This window comes from Eucyclogobius newberryi, unplaced genomic scaffold, assembly GCF_026437365.1.
Source record: "Eucyclogobius newberryi isolate DKJ021-1_F unplaced genomic scaffold, fEucNew1.0.hap1 SCAF_398, whole genome shotgun sequence".
NCBI classification, from domain to species: Eukaryota; Metazoa; Chordata; class Actinopteri; order Gobiiformes; family Gobiidae; genus Eucyclogobius; species Eucyclogobius newberryi.
In genome coordinates, this window is record NW_027316054.1 from 3,406 (window position 1) to 17,900 (window position 14,495).

General features: G+C 41.7%; 2 long non-coding RNA genes across 2 annotated transcripts; both read right to left on the reverse strand.

Moving 5' to 3' along the window:
* Positions 1 to 493: 493 nt before the first annotated feature.
* Positions 494 to 5,083, reverse strand: LOC140376976 (uncharacterized). The gene is made up of 3 exons (XR_011930085.1): positions 5,032 to 5,083; positions 4,895 to 4,961; positions 494 to 537 (listed from the first exon to the last, which is right to left on the reverse strand). It is a non-coding gene; the product is annotated as an uncharacterized lncRNA (long non-coding RNA).
* A 1,631-nt stretch (positions 5,084 to 6,714) lies between these two features.
* On the reverse strand, positions 6,715 to 8,178 carry LOC140376977 (uncharacterized). The gene is made up of 3 exons (XR_011930086.1): positions 7,894 to 8,178; positions 6,898 to 7,194; positions 6,715 to 6,824 (listed from the first exon to the last, which is right to left on the reverse strand). It is a non-coding gene; the product is annotated as an uncharacterized lncRNA (long non-coding RNA).
* Between the last annotated feature and the right edge of the window lie 6,317 nt (positions 8,179 to 14,495).

Here is a 14,495-nt window from a genome sequence, read left to right on the forward strand (position 1 = left end):
TGAGTGAGCAGAGAGACAAAAGGGGCGGTAACCAGAGGAAGAACAAGAAGGGAGGAGGGAACAAAGAGGAGCAGAGGAAAAAGACAGAAAAACTTCTAACACCAAAACAGATCATGACAAAACTAAGACTTTTAGACCTGTTTTAGCCCAAATTAAAACTTTTAGACCTGTTTTAGCTCCAGTGGTACTCGGAAGGACAGACATGTATTAATTAGTACTTTGTTTGAAATACAGTATTCCATAGATCACAAACTATATTCAATCAAAACGACAGAAACATTATTAAAAAACAAAAAACAAGTGCTACAAGTCTCCAGTCCTTCCTCACAGTAAAAGTGTCCTCAGTGTTCAGTGGAGCTGTAGAGAACATTCGCCACAGATCCTGAGGTCGATTCATCCTGGATGGTGCAGTACAGGTGATATGTCTCAAAACAACAACAACAATCACACTATTTACTCTTTATAAATGTCCAAATGTCCAAAGACTCCTCACCTCATTCACATCTTTGCTTCGGTTTCCCATGACCGCTGCAGAAGCTGTCGAAATGACCAAATTCATCAAATAATATTATGTTTTTGCACATTAAAATAAAGCTGTGTTCATTAAAAACAATGTCACAGCCACTCCAAGTACATGAGATGTTTAAAGGTCCCATATCGTGCAAAATCAACTTTTCAGAGCTTTTAACCTTCTTACAGTGCTATTTGTGCCTCATATGTGCCCAAAGTGTTTTTTTGATTGATTCCCGCAGTTTTAAGCTACAGATCAGACTATATCCTTTCGTCAAATCTGCACATTGACGGGGAGTAGCTACAACCCAAGCCCCCAGCAGCCAAGATGGCCGCCCATTCAAGTCAATGAGAGCTGCTCAGTGGCGGATGTAGCCAGTTAGCCTTTAGCTCTTCAGACACTGCAGCCCAGAAGTGACGTAGGTCTGCGTCCGGTTTGCGTACCATGTGATCATACTGACCAATCAGAGAGTTACTAGAACAGCGCAGAGCCCAGTGTGAGATAAAGCCAAATATTAAACAACTGGTTTTAAGAAACTTTTTCACTGACAATGGAAATAATTCTGGTCCTTATTAATTACATGGAATGTTTGATCTAACATTGTTTTCTTAAATTACTGACTTTTAATCATATCATTCTACAACATGTCAAATGTATTCAGATGTTTATCTACATAGTAGAGTAGTAGAGTCTGCGACATGCAGTGGCGAGCCATACCCTATCCAGGTAATATAATACATCCATGCTACAACCGCGCGTCATCACCACAACCGCGCCTCGCCATTCCCTCTTCTCCCTCCCTCCTCTCCCTTCCTCCTCTACCTCCCTCTTCTCCCTCCCTCCTCTCCCTTCCTCCTCTCTCTCCCTCCCTCCCTCCCTCCTCTCCCTCCCCTCCTCTCCCTCCCTCCTCTCCCTCCCTCCCTCTTCTCCCTCCCCTCCTCTCCCTCCCTCCTCTCCCTCCCTCTTCTCTCTCCCTCCCTCCTCTCCCTCCCTCTTCTCTCTCCCTCCCTCCTCTCCCTTCCTCCTCTCTCTCCCTCCCTCCCTCCCCTCCTCTCCCTCCCTCCTCTCCCTCCCTCCCTCTTCTCCCTCCCCTCCTCTCCCTCCCTCCTCTCCCTCCCTCTTCTCTCTCCCTCCCTCCTCTCCCTCCCTCTTCTCTCTCCCTCCCTCCTCTCCCTTCCTCCTCTCCCTTCCTCCTCTCCCTCCTTCCTCTCCCTCCCTCCTCTCCCTCCCTTCCTCCCTCCTCTCCCTTCCTCCCTCCTCTCCCTCCTCTCCCTCCCTCCTCTCCTGGCTGCACGAGGGGGAAAGGGGGAGTGAGGGTGAGTGCTGCCGCGAGTCTCTCTTGCTCCGCGTGTGAATGAGGAAGAGAGCCACGCGGCTAGATTCACGTTGCTGCGCTGTCTTTAGACTTTTGTTGTAGAACTTACATCAAAGTTACATTTGAGTGTTGGCACAGACGATGGAGCGCGGGAGCTGTACATACACCGTCTCCACGCTGAGATAACGTCACGGGGTGGGGACGGAGGACACACGCTCTCGCTGAGACTACGTCACGGATTGGGCGGGGGAGCCAGATCGCTCTTCGCAAGGGGGCGAATCTCAAACCAAGCCGTCTGCATTTCCGGTTGGTGAGGGGGTCCAAGGTCTGGGTGATATTTCATAACTATTATGTTATGGGTGTTGCACAACCCTTATTATTATTATCAAATATACACTTAGGGTAGACTACAAAACGGGGAAAAAAGCATGATATGGCACCTTTAAGTTTGAGTAACATTTGGTTTTATGATATCTTCATTGATATGTTGAATTAACTAAATATAGAAAATCATAATGTCAAAGTCATACAGGTAAGGACACAACAGCAGTGTAAATGTCTGGTACAAACAAATACTGCTTCAGAGTATGGACCTCCAAAGTCCAAAGTCTTCTCTGCCAGCTCAAATTAACAAAAAGAGACGTGATTTTATTGCAGGTTTGTGGGGCCAATCCCAAACAAACAATTAAAGGTTCAAATTTCTGGATTTGTAGTTTAGATATTTCTATCAAAACTGTAAATCTCCCATAGAGTTACAGGCCCTTTCCCACCATTTGAGATTGTATATTTGGAGAAGGACTGTCTGCAGACGAGGGGCGGTGCCACGACTGGAGCTCCTGCACTTCTTCTGGTTAGGTTTAATTTTTGATAATTGACCTTTAATCAAACCTAACCATGGGGCTGTTTCGTTATTACTCTTTAAACATGGTCTTCAGTATCTTTACTTTGGCATTTCATGTTTCATAATGAAAAAATTATGTAAATGTATTACTAACAAAATTACATTTGGATCTCTGCTGTTTGCCTCTGAACTTCTATTGGCTGCAGAGGGAATTACTCACAGCTTAAGATAAAAACTCTTTCATGCATTTCAAGCTGGTCTCTCACTTCCGGGTCTCAGCACACAGTTGTACTGATCGTGATTAGACGGGATAAATTCACAGAGCGAGTCTAGAGATGATTTATGAACTTATGTAGGGGAATGGAGATGGACATTCCACGGCCAGATAACAGAAAATCTCTCTTTGAACATTGTGGGGGTTTTCTTTCTCCCTCTGTCCCTCACCGCAGGGGAGCCGCTGTGACTTTTGTGATAACAGACCTTCTCCCCACAGTCTTACAGGAGGACGCCCCAATGAAAACTATGTTTTATGTGATTATGCCATGAATGTTTGTCTGAATCAACTCCCTACACCGCATGTTTCACCTTGTGTTACGCATTTTTCCACTGTTTAAGGTTTTATATTCTCAACGCTTTAACTCGAGTGCCCATCACACATCATAATGTGCACAAACTGCTAAAAGTGTTTAACATGTAAATGTTAAAACAGGGTTTGCCAAAATTACGTCACTCCAGTTTTATTTTCTCGGCCAGGCAAATGTTAAACAGGAAGTCGTCGCAGTAGCGCCCGCCCCTTTCGCTCCCAGCATGCCCCACGGCGCGAGGTAACAAAAACGACGCTCCGAGCTAGAAACGGCTTCTTCTCCCTCTTCTCTCTTTTGTTTTTCCTTTGTCTTTTTCTCTTTTGAAGCCGTCTCCACGGATGAGCTTTGACCCTTCCTTTGTCTCAACAAAGCGTCCGCCACGTGGGTCGACAACTCTAAGCCAGCTAGTCGCCCTCTGAACTCTGAACTCTGAAACACCTGGAAACACCTGGAATTTAGCTTAAGCGCTAAACCGGACAGAGACTTTCTTTTCTACTTCGCTTCTTCTAGTTTTGTGTCGTTTACGTGGATCAGCGCTACGTTCTCATCTGAGTAAAGGCCGCGTGAGGAGCTAACACGCCGCTAACGCGTTCCACCGCTAAGAGAGGAACTCTGGACCAGTTCCAAGCCACGTGCTGCAGCTCCGCATCACGGACGTCGCGGCACGACTGCCCTGCGGACACGCACACGAGACTGACCAGCTGACACGCGCCGCCTCGCGCCACCGCTGCCTGCCGCCTCGCGCCACCGCTGCCCGCCGCTTTGCGCCACCGCTGCCCGGCGCTTCGCGCCGCCCCGCGCCACCGCCGCCCGTCAAGGACCAGCCAACACGTCGCTGCCGCCACAGGAACCAGTCCGGACCAAAACCTACAAATCGTAAGCGAGCTCAGCGTGTGGCCCTTTTGCAGTGTGGCGTGATTTGGGTAGAACTCAGCTGTTCCTCCTCCCTTAGCTTCTCACTTTCCCTCTTTTTGATATAGATTAGCATAGACACGTTTGATTATTCAAGGCAAAACCCTGGTTTAACATTACCTGCATGAATCTGCTGTTAAATCTGATATGAACATCACCTGTGATTTACCGGCATGAATTTCTGCTCCGGCGCCATTTTGATTGCCTTTTTGATGAATAAACTACACGAAAGAGTTATTGACTATTGTTTGTTTGATTAGACTGTGTGTAAGTCCCTGAATCGTTGAAGCCACCCTTCAGACCTTTTAACGAGCGCGATTAAGGACCGTATTTTAGCTTTTTGGATTTTACCCTGGTGCCCCGCCTGTCTCGTTTCTGCTAAGAAATCTTCCTTAATGATACACTGAATACCTGTAGTTTGAGACCCTAGACTTACAAAAAGTAGAAAAGATTCCCAGAAAAACATTCAAAGATCAAGAAAATTAGATTGTTTTCGACCCTCGGAAAAGAAAAAAAAATCTTATCAGGATTCATCAAACTAGCTGCTAAAAGCAACTCCAGGTATGTTTTTGATGAGGGAACAATAGTAGAACATGGTTAAAAGCTCAAAAAAGTTAATTTAGCATAATGTGTCCTTTAACTTTTCCAAAAACTAAATATTTGACTTTCTATAACGATGGAGTCGTGTTGCCACAGCTTGAAACAATGAATATGCAGTTTATGAAACTCACCTCTGGAGCTGTCGGCGCTGGGCACTGAGGTGATCACACTGTAGATTTTATCATCGTCTGCAACAAGCTTCAGGATAAGATAAAATCAATAAATGAGGATAAACAGGAAACACAGTAGGTTAAAGAAGAACAATAACCACCATGTGGCCACTGCGTTTGATTGGCTGATTCTGTGTGTTCACATACTCTGAAACAGACAACACTTTAGATTCAACACATAATATAGATCATTTAGGTGTAATATTTGAACATACCAACAGCCTTGCATCGTGAGCTTTGATAACGAGAAAAGAACACTGTTAAAACCTTTTCAAAACTACAAATGCAATTACTTTACAATTTAAAAAAAAAAGAGTGATATTTTGTGATGGGTGTTTTTTTGTGTTTGAATAAAATGAAAAAAATAAAAAGACAACTTCTCATCTTACCTTTTTTGGCTCTGGGTTTCTTTACATGGAAAATAATAAATTCCATTCAGAAAACATTTGAAATTGCTTTTATTTTTAATTTACAGCAGTCTTTCTTACCATTTCTCGGTTTTATGCAAAAAAAAGCTAGCACCAAATTTACAAAGGCCACAAGAACTCCACACATTGTGCAAATCATCACCCACATCGGTTTGATTTTTCCTGAAAAACAAAAAAACAACTCAGTTTCTATACAAGGTTTTGAGGGTTAAATCCAGCAGCTTTGTAACTATTATTATCATGGCCAATGCTATAAATTAGGATTTACAGTATTTACAAACTGGAGATAAACTTATTGTTATATTACTGTTACAATATTTAGCGGGATTTGAACCTGTGGTCTTCACTGGGTCTGATGGAGCTGTGGTCACATGGAGCAGTTTCACTTTGGTTGTGTCAACTACAGGAAAATAGAGAATAAAGAATGAAATAAACAGTAATTAAATAAACCGTGTAATCATCACCCATGGCACATTTTAAGTGGTGAGGATGAAAACAGATCATCTAAAAACTGTTACCAGTCTCTGAGTCACTTCCTGTTTCATGTTGAGGGTCTGTGGTCTTCACTGGGTCTGATGGAGCTGTGGTCACTTTTGTCCGTTCACCTGCAAGAGAAAAGACAAACACAAACATATTAATCACATGCGGCTGGGGCACTTTGCTCTCGTTTTATCTTAAAGATGCACTATGTAACATTTCAAACATATGTATGTTACATTAACTACATGACAGGTGTTTTCATTCCTAAAATATACTGATATGGCTTATGGTCAAGTGATAAAATGTCCATGGAGACAAACAGGGGGTGTGTCCTCCACCAGGAAAGTTCCAGAGTGCACCTTTAATCAAAGATGTGTATTTAACCTGGTGTAAATGTAAATGCTTTTTATCTAAACTGTTACTTGGATCGACGGCTTCAGAATCACTTCCTGTTTCATGTTTTTGGTCTGTGGTCTTCACGGGGTCTGATGGAGCTGTGGTCACTTTTGTCCTTTCAACTACAAGAGAAAAGGAACGCAATTATTTTAAACAATTTCACAAACAAACAATTCTGAACTAAAATTTAAAAGCAAAGCTAAGACAAGGTAAGTCTAACAAGACTCAAAAAGAGAATAAAACCCTCCAGGCGTTTCTGATCTCTTATGATCCACATGCCTTTTATGATTCTTCTTCTTGATATTACAGCTTGTATTTCTTTATTGTTGTTTCAAACTGTTTGCATTTTATTACTATTGTTATTTTTATTTGTGAGTCCTGTTCTGTAAAATGCGCTCTATAAATAACATTTACTTACTCATTTGAAAAGTTTTTAAGTTTTTACAGTTTTACCTGAATCTTATTGTTACCTGGTCTGACGGCTCCAGAGTCACTTCCTGTTTCCTGTTTTGGGTCTGGGGTCTTCACTGGGTCTGATGGAGCTGTGGTCACATGGAGCTGGTTTGGATAATATTTACTCATGAAAACTGCAAAATAACAGTTTTTGTTGTGAAAATACAATAAACTGTGAACACTTTAGAGTCAGGATTTGAGACTGACCTGACAGTTCGTGTTGTTCACTGCGAAGAGAGAGAGAGCTGGGTCTGTTTACTAAAGTGTAGTCACAGCTGACCACTTTTCTCTGAACGTTATGGAAATGGGTCATAAAATCCATCTCGGGGACATAAAACTGGCAGAACAATCTTTTTTCATTTCTCCTTGAGTTAACAGTTAAAAATGGCTGTGTGGATTCTCCAAAATACAAGTTACATTTGGATCCAGCAGCAGCAGAAGACGAGGAGCAGACAATAGTAATGTGTTTATCAAAGGGCTGAAGACTAATCTCTGGTTTCATACCTGAAACAAAAGCATCATCAAAGCATGAATATTTACTTATGGAGGTGAATAAGTTTGTTCACATGACAAACATTCTTGAATCCTAAAAAGTCTAGAATGAACAGAACATGTCTGAATTCTATGTCAGAATGTTTAATGTTGCAGATGTTTTTACGTTAATTATGTCTACAATTACTGGGTCTCTCCACATGAGACAAAAACTGACACAAAGTGCAACATCTTCTCTGTCAGTATAAATAAAGAAAGGTGCTATTATTTTTTTCACATTACATCAAAACGTGGTGGCATTATTCAAAAGATTTATTAATAAGATTATAGATTATAGATAATCATAATTTGTGGTCATTGCCAAAAGTAACAGTGAATTACATTAAAGCATCAATCAATCAACAAAGACATGATGCTGTGAGTTGTTGTCGTGGTGAATATGACAAGCTTTTGTGGCCGATCCTAAACAAATAATGATGTCAAATCATGTGGATGCTGGATGGAAAACTTTGAAATTCCCTTAAACTCATCTGAAATTATAACATTAACAAATTCTACAACGTGAACGCAACCTATTCTGTGATTTTCAAGCTAAACTTAGTGAAAAGTCGTGTTTTATAACAAACAATTGGATTTAATCAATTACTTTTAAAATTAATGAATTAAAATGCCCTTCTCCTAAAGATTGTGTTAATGCATGTAGTAACTTACTTTGTAAGTTAACAGTGACAGAGGTTTGGTCACTATGGTCAGATGTAGAAATGGCCTGTCCCCATTCTTTAACATAATAACACTGGACTTTAACTTGAACAGGAGGTCTCTGGTTCAGCATCAGCAGATCAGAGCCTCTCACAGACTGAACACATGAAGAGTTTGTCCAGGATTGTCCTTCTGTTGTGTAGAAATAGCATCGAGACACAGAGACAGAACGTGGAGGTCGACAGTTTAGATGAACTCTGTCTGTCTCTGTGATCACTGATGGACGTGCAGTCAAAGTGGGAGCCAGACTGTCAGGAGCCAGAAACTTAAACTTAGCATTTATTTGTGTTAATTACATTCACGGTTGATCAAGCTTGTTCATTTTTTTCAGACCTAATTAGCCAAACCAAAGTAGAATCCATGTAATAATCTACCTGTATTTTAAGATCTGGCAAGTGATATTGTCGAGCTTTGTTTAAATAAAAACAACGGTCAAATCATGAAAAATGCCTCCTTTTGCTTTGGACCAGTAGATTCAATACTGGATGCATTAGAAGACTCATTACGATATTTAAGGTCCTACATTCAGTGTAGTCAAATGGTTTTTAATATGGTATAGATAAATCATTAAAGTAAAATGGCATGAAGGCTCATCTGACACTGTTGGTCTCTGTGATAATCAGAGGATGTAAGATTAAGAGAGAAACTGCTTCAGGAGATTTAAATTATTATACACAAAAGCAAAAATCCAGGAAGAATTTTCATTGTCAACAATTAAAGCCAGTTTATCTTGAGCTGTGACCTACAAAATTGCATCTGTTGGGAATAAAATATATCAAAATCAATACAAAACTTCTAAATTGTGGTTCTAAAACCTCTTAAAGGCGCTGCACCTGATTTTTACTGTCTTAAAACTTGAATATTAGTCCACTCAATGTATTGCACACTTAATGCTTACCAGCATCTTAAATATTCACCACAATTGCGTTTATTAACAGCTTTTCACAAATCTCTGAGCCCAGAGCAACTGTTGCCATCACAGTAAAGCTCACAAACATTGGAAAATTCCAAGCAGAGCAATACCTGAAAAAAGTTACACTGTACATAAGCATAACATCCTATTTATTCATTATTACCCGCCTAACGCCGTGTTGCCATGTTTTTTCTAACCAAATGTACAAATAGATAATATGCATGAATAGATAATGGCTGTTGAATCTGTTCTGTGAAATCAAAGTATTCTAATATAACATTTAAAGGCGCAATGGACGATTTTCCGGCAATTTGAGAACGCAGGCGGAAGTGCGCATGCGCACTCCCCCGTGTGGACTGATACAACACACACGTGCGTTTGTTTATTAGCGCAACGGAGCGCATCGCGTCTCTCGTCTCCCGTAGATTTCTGTTCACTTCTGCGTCAGCTCGAACTGTCTTTCTCCGTCTTCATTTTGCCCCGTACACTGAGGGAACTATATTATGATAGATCCATGCGCTTAGGCACGCGGAAACGTGGGGACGAACCGCACGCGGATGCAGGTGAGCGATAGGTGCGTTTTATGATTGATACGTGGCAGGACAAATTATTTATCCACGCCACGAGGAAATATGATACAATAATAATAATACAAAATCTCACTCACTCCTGCAGCAGAGGAGCAGCCATGATAGACACAGAAGTGTGACAATGAAACCAGAGTCTTTTACATCAATGAACCACTCACCCATTCACACACCATGTAGCGCAGACACTGGGGGCGAGGCAGGTTAAGTGTCTTGCCCAAGGACACAACAGTAGTTTTTACTTGAAGCTGCTGAAATTACCAGTAGATGTGTAATGGATAGTTTTCAAGATACATTTTGAATATTTATTGGCCGTTTGATGTGTTTCTTTGGCTCAGTTCCTTCCAGCTCTTCTTATGGTATCAGTCTTGTCTTCCCTTTTCCTCAGAATATACAATATTAAATGTTAATTAATGCGGCGGTAGCGGCGATGATGGCTCTCGCCACCCGCGTGACCGCCTTCCAGCGCGACCGTGTTTTGTTGTTGTTGTTTTATGGCTGTTGTTGTTGTTGTTTTATGGTGGTTGGCATCCGAGCGTTGCATTACCGCCAGACTTTATTCCTCAGACTTCGTCGTAGTCCTTAAAAGTTCTTCTTCCATTGCTTTGGTGTTACAAAGCCCATGAGGTCATGTGATGAGAGGTCCCATACTCATGATCTCCTGCACATTTACCACATCTTTGCTTCCCTCTACAGACCGCTGCAATATGCCCAAAGCGCTGGCACTTAAAGCAACGCAGGGGCGGTGGAACATATGGCCTAACGCCATAGCACATGAACCCAATGAACACCTCACTAGGCAGGCACCTCCCTTCAAGTGTTACCATTACCGACAGGCTGTCACATCTTGCCCCAAAACCGGGTCACCTTCAACCGCCTAGCGTCCACCACCTTAGCTCCAGTCAAATTCCCCTTTACTTCATCCACTGGACCAGCAGCGGCCACCTCCTTCTTGTTTTCCGCCGCCTTCAGGGCCTCATATGGGTCGGTTGGCATCCGAGTGTTGTTGTTGTTGTTGTTTTATGGCGGTTGGCATCCGAGTGTTGCATTACCGCCAGACTTCATTCCCCAGACCCTGTCGTAGTCCTAAAAGTTGTTCTGCATTACCGCCAGACTTTATTCCTCAGACTTTGTCATAGTCCTTTAAAGTTCTTCTTCCATTGTTTTGGTGTTACAAAGCCCATGAGGTCATGAGATGTCTTTGTTGTTGTATCCTTTAGATCGCGACTGCCCCGACGTCTGGCGGTAATGCAACACTTGGATGCCAACCGCCATAAAACAACAACAACAACAACAACAACAACTGCATTCTCTTATGGCTCGTACACACCGCGGCAGCAAAATCGCGCCCGACGCAGAATTTGAGCGCGAGTACATTTGAAAGACAAACGCACCAGACGCGCGTTCTCGACGCCCTGGACTCATGTCCGTAAAATACACTCAGCAGCAGACGTCTGAGTCGTCCTGCGCACATGCGCAGTGGAGGAGTTGTGCTGCGTTGCTTTTCTCGTGGTGTGAACAGATTTTAATGTTGGACCATGGCTTTGGTTTATTAACTTTACAAAGTCCAAAAGCGGAGGCGATGGGCTCCGGGGCCCGTCTGGGACCCGCATATACTTCAGAGGTGAGCAGAGTTTAGTCAATATCATTATTTGCTCCAAGAGCTGCGTTTTAAGGATTTTTTTTTATCTTGCGGGGTTTGTTTTGGGGTCTTTTTCCGGGTCATGCGTAGCACGTCATCTCTGATTGGCTGCTGCGGCGCATCTGTCGCAGAAAGCTGGAAAAAGCCGAACATGTCGCGCCAGCCGCTTTGGGCGCCTCATACGCGCGGCCAACGCGCCGAGCGCATACAAAAACGCACCAATCGCGCCACAAAAACGGAGAAATTGCGCAGCGGGAAACGCAGGATGTGCTCGACGTGCGTTTACATGTAAACTGGACGCTTCGGCCGCCGCGGACTGTACGAGGCTTTAGACTTTATTTTTTAGATACTTAGACTTTATTCTTTAGACTTTGTTCTTTGTTCTTTAGACTTTGTTCTTTAGACTTTGTTCTTTAGACTTTGTTCTTTAGACTTTGTTCTTTAGATTTTAGAAAAAGCTTCAGTTGTATCATCTGGACTCAGTTTAGAAAAAACTAGACGTTTCGACTCTCATCCAAGAGTCATTGTCAATAAGTGAATTTAGGCCGGGAACTCAGATATTTATACAATTCTGTGGTAAGTCCAGCCCATAGGGCGGGCCTTCCTGAAGTGAAAAAGTTGTTTGTTTCAACAGAAACTTACCCTCTTCGTTTCTAACGAGCTAACCAGCTAGCTCTCTTGGATGAGAGTTGAAACGTCTAGTTTTTTCTAAACTGAGTCCATATGACTACAACTGAACCTTTTTCTACAATGGAACTCTCCTGGACGAATGAGGGATTACGCTGATTTGTTCTTTAGACTTTATTCTTTAGACTTTATTCTTTAGACCCCTTCCGCCCTGTACCTCCGTCACCTAGCAACAGAGACCCGCCGCTAATGCTGATGCTAATGCTAATGCTAAGAACACGGCACGAGAGCAAATCCATCAAAATAAAAAAGGAAATGAAGGCATTAATTGCGCCCCTGCTGGCCAATTGTGAAAATACACAATATCTGCAATGCACTTTTTTCATGGCGTCTTGAGGAGAATATAATCCATGAGTTTCAAACAAACAGACAATGTTGAGTTTTTCGTTAATGGGTATTAATTATTTCCAATCAGACCATGAAAACGCATTAGTGAAATATGAGCTCCGTGGATCAATTACATTAGGCGTGACTTGAAAAAACAGGAAATTAAGCCTTTTTTGAGGGCGTGTTACACAGAGACCGTAAGGAATATCAACATTTTTTTGAATATTTATTAAATTTCAATGTCTTTAAATGCAAAAGGTGTTGTTTTGACCTCGATCAGATAAAAAACCTAGGACAAGTATAATTTAAAAAAAAAAAAAAGTCAAGCGTGGCGGTGCCACTTTGATTCAACATGGCTGACTTCCTGTTTATCATAGAGCGACGCTGCCAGGTGTGTTTTACTCGTCAAAGGTCAGAGGTCAAAGGTAGCTCTATCACTGTCCCAAGTCTCATGTGCCTAGGCCAAAGATTAAGAGTTTCTTGTTTTTTCTTTTTTGAACTAGTCGGCACTGTTGCGACGGACGTTCTCACAACCTCCATTTTATTGGAGTTCGGGCCGAGCTGATCGCGTCTATGACCCCATGTGTGACCTATGACCCCATGTGTGACATTCATCAATGTTAGGGGGTCAAAAATGCCCGAGTTGTGGCAAAATGACCATGCAAGAAGAAGAAGAAGAAACCTGGTAAGAACAAAGACTCCTCGCATTCCATTCCATGGAATGGCTCGAGCCAACTATGGTCTGTCCTGCTATTGTCTCCTTTTGTCCCTCCAGTGTAAACTTGTGAAAGTAAAGCCTGGAACTGCCTGGACTCTCATTCCCAAACTCACACTTTTGACCGCTCATTTATTATTTTGCGATTAAACTGTTGAAATAGATCCCACAATTGTAGAGCTCCACATCAATGGAAGTCTTCAAATCGTCTTTGTGGAGCGTCATAGGAAAAGCCAGTATAACTGTATGAACTGTATGATCTAGTGCTGCCACTAACCATCTTGATAATCAATAAGTCTAGAGATTCTTTCAATTAATCAATTAGTTGTTTGGAATTTATCATGTGATAAATATTTTCTACCATATTTGACCAAGATGAAGCTGAAATTAAACTGTTTGAGGATCCTGGTGGAGCCCATGATTTGATTATAGTCTTCCAGGCCAAATTGTGTGGTTAAAGTCTGTTATAACCTCTGCTGCTGTCAAAACAACACCTTATTATTACACTATTATTACAATATTGTAATAATATTGTAATGTTTGTACATGAGCCATGCACAGTTATTTTAAATATTTTTTAATGCCGGGTTGATGTGTAAACTGCAGTAGTCAGATAACACCTGCTTTTTCATCTTGCTAAATGTTCAGACAGGTGTATTCCCTGTAGTATTTTAAATCCAACAGTACCCGATAAACAATATAATTTGCATTTTCCCTGCCTCAAATTCTGCGCGTTGGGGCTGAATTGGCTCCTACTCATTAAGTCCTAAGATCACAATTTGCATTGCAGCCTGCGAGAGACACAAATGTCAACGGCACCTTCTTTTTGCTCCACATAAGCATGTGCTTACCCCTATTACAAATGCTGAGTAAATATGGCCCTAAGTGAACATGAATCCTGATAACATTGAAATTGTGACTTTTTTGGGCAAATCGCCCACCACTAAATGCTGTAAATAATCATAATTCATCCATTCCTTTGGTCAGCTGCCATTCTGTGCTCATGGCATCTCTGGGAAAATATCAGTTACAAACATGTGTTCCCACCTAAGTGCTGTAGGACAAACATGTCACTGTCACACACATTTTCAATGATTACATGATTTGGATTGAGCAGATAATGTCTATTTATTGTTTATTATGATGTCTGTTTATTTCTTAAACACTTTTGTGATTTCTGTAATTTTTGTGATTTGTATTGCCTTGTGTATGAAATAAACTTGTCTTGCCAATCATCACTATTGTAGAAAAAGCTTCAGTTGTAGTCATCTGGACTCCGTTAGAAAAAATATATTATATATATATATATATATATATATATATATATATATATTTTTTTTTTTTTTTTTCTAACTGAGTCCAGATGACTACAACTGAAGCTTTTTCTACTATGGAACACGCCTGGACGAATGAGGGATTACACCGACCTATCATCACTATGCAGATTTTGTCACTAATTTGAATGATCTGATTTCCCTTTTACATAGTTTGTAACAGTTAAAATGGAATATAGAAACATGCACTGACCTCTAATGTAGATGAAAATCTGATTGCTTTGATGAGACCGGCTTATTTTACGGTAAAGACATGTCACCGTCACGTCAGCTGGAGAAAGCTGATTGGCTAAAGACAGAAGCTCACGTCCACTCAGTTTGTGCTGACATGGGAACTGTCTTTCTGGTA